Here is a 3,239-nt window from a genome sequence, read left to right as displayed (position 1 = left end):
ATAAGAAAGCAGTAGTTATAAACATGAATTTTTAGGGTTGCACCTATACCGCTTTTCTATCAGCAAGTACTTAACGTAACAACACTTTCGGTCAAGTACTCGCCGAGATTAAGTAGCCATACTTTGCGGTGCCATTTGAGTCAATAAAAAACAAAAAAAAAATGCCACATTCCTGCCTGAATCGCATGCGATTTCCCCCCCACTGCTACCGTGTGCGCGCGCTCGCGCATGTATAGAAAAGGAAACGCGCCATCTAGTGGACAGTTTAAAAAACATGTTAGAAAACACAGTACAAATCTGGCCACATGCAAAATAATCCACATAGGTGTCCCGGTCCGCCGATAGTAGTAAATCAGGGTCGCTGGACGAGAAGGTCCAGGACACCGTGGGCATATGATGGAAGTGATGTCAGCTTGGGGATGAACTGCCTCTACATCACCTCCAGCCGTGTGAGCACCTCCAGCGGCCTGTGCATGCAGGCTCTATGTGCTGCAAGTTCTAGCATTTTTTTTTTAACTGCCCACTAGATGGCGCTTTAATCTCTTTCTATTATATATATATATATATATATATATATATATATATATATATATATATATATATATATATATATATATATACACACACACACACACACACACACATTTTATATATATATATATATATAATGTATGTATGTATGTATGTATGTATATCACACACACACATAAACAGGAGCAGTGGGGGTGGGGGGGGGAATTGCATGCAAATCAGACAGGAATCGCACCCCATTCCTGTTTAAATCGCATGTGATTCTTTGCAGTGCAATTTGTGTCCATTAATTTATGCAAATCGCAATGCAAAGTATCAGCTTCGGTATCAGGAGAATTGGGCGAGTAGCGATACTCGCCCAAATGCTTGGTATTGGCACCGGTGTCAGGACATCCCTATAAATTAGGTGTCGGGCAGGACACACATTTAGCAGAATTTATTTGTAGGAAAGTGCAGGTCAGCATCTTAAAGAAATAACCATGGATAAAATGTGGAGTTTCAGCTGACACAGGAAATATGACTTCTTAAGAAAAATGCTAGGAGTACTTTGAAAACCTTGAAAACATCCTTTGCCTGGGGTTGTTCTTTAATCTGTGTCAAGGACTGAAGTGCCATCTGGCTAATATTAACATAACCTGGGCAAAAAAGGAAAATAAAAACATATTCATATGAAGTCCACCTTTAACTACAACCCCTCATCACTGCCACAACCTTAAAGATCCTTTACCTGTATTGTAATCTACATGTACGAAATTCGAAACAGAAAAAAAAAACCTGAAATGTATATGCCTCATGCATCCAGGTGCATTTACCCAAACAGCACAAATTTTTTGTATTTCGGGTTCCAAGAAGGCACAGGTGGTATGAACATCCCGCTGCCAGCAGCCTGTCATAATGAATACACTTTGGCTGTACGCACTTCTAAATGGTACCCATGTACGTGGCTGATGCCCCAAACACGGGCTCTCTGTGTATGGTCTTGTATACCAGTACTGCTCAGAAGTGTGTACAATCAAAGCATATTGCAGCCTGTCATTGATCTTCACAGGCTGCTGAAGTGAACACATAGCAAAAAAACACACTCAGGCCCCGTACACACGACCAGTTTCCTCGGCAGAATTCAGCTTCCGACCGAGTTTCTGGCTGAATTCTGCCGAGGAAACTGGTCGTGTGTACACTTTCGGCCGAGGAAGCCGACGAGGAGCTCGGCGAGGAAATAGAGAACATGTTCTCTATTTCCTCGTTGTTCTATGGGAGCTCTCGTCCCGCCGAGCTCCTCGGCGGCTTCAGTGCTGAACTGGCCGAGGAACTCGATGTGTTTGGCACGTCGAGTTCCTCGGCCGTGTGTACGAGGCTTCAGGTGAAGATCCAGTTTGCAGCCATCAGATACTCCACAAATATACAAAGAGGTTGGCCGCACACCAATTGGCAGGAAATCCAATGAAGTTTATGGATATAAACCCATAGTATAAAACAGTGGTCTCCAAACTGTGGCCTGTGGTGCGGATGTGGCCCTGATTTGCTTGCCTTCATTTGGCCCTTGGGACACTGCTCCTCCCACTGACACCAACAAGGAGGCCCTGTTCCTCCCACTGACACCAATGATGGGACACCATTCTTCTCACTGACACCAATGAGGGGCGCCATTGCTCCCACTGACACCAACAATGGGGCATTATTCCTCTCTAGGACAACAACCAGACATTATTCCTCTCAGCGACATCAATGAGGGGCGCTATACCTCCCACTGACACCAACAATAGGGCACTATCCCTCTCAATGACAACAACCAGACATTATTCCTTTCGCCGACATCAACGAGGGGCGCTATCCCTCCCACTGACACCAACAATGGGGCACTATCCCTCTCAATGACAATACCATTCAGACACTATTCCTCCCACTGACATCAGTAGGGCCGTATTCTTTCCACTGACACCAATGATGGTGTTATTTACTTCCACTGACATCAGGACATTTTCTTTTTCCAAAGGCCACAGCCCGGCCCCCCTAAAGTCTGAAGGACAGTAAACTGGCCCTTTGTTTACAAAGTTTGGCGAACCCTGGTATAAAACATTACAGCACAAACAGGCAAGGAACAAGAGGGTAACGCGTTTCACGCAACATGCTCTTACTCATAATCATTATGATTAAACGCATGTTGCGTGAAAGACGTTATTGTTCTCTTCCGGTCTGAGCTGCGATTTTTTTTTTCTTTACCATGGGTTTATATCAATAAACTTCATTGAATTTCCTGCCAATTGGAGTGCGGTCAACCTCTGTGTATTTGTGGAGGCTGCTGAAGCAGTGAGCTGTATGTAGCACCTGTGCCAGAATACACCTGGTTATTACGGCGTACAGGCAAATGCACCAGTGTGCGCGACACCTTCAAATGAAATAAAATAAACTTTCTGCAGTAAAAGTGAAAAACTAATATCAGCTCCCACTAGATTAAGTTTATGACAATGAAAGCCACTTTATGATTGTGCATTTATTTGTTTTTTTTATACAAGAGACGGGTTATGTGAAGTTTTACGAGTGCAGACACAGTGCACAGATCCACACATACATACTGGCGGGAGGTGCAAACTGCATCCTAAGGATACCAAAACTCAATAAATTATAAATTCATCTGTCTGTACTCTGCATGCTAGGGAGAAAAACTGGGCTTGATGAAAAACAAGGCTTATTAAAAATAAAACCTGTAC

This window comes from Rana temporaria, chromosome 6 (assembly GCF_905171775.1).
Source record: "Rana temporaria chromosome 6, aRanTem1.1, whole genome shotgun sequence".
Taxonomy (NCBI): domain Eukaryota; kingdom Metazoa; phylum Chordata; class Amphibia; order Anura; family Ranidae; genus Rana; species Rana temporaria.
Note: the sequence above shows the minus strand (reverse complement) of the source record.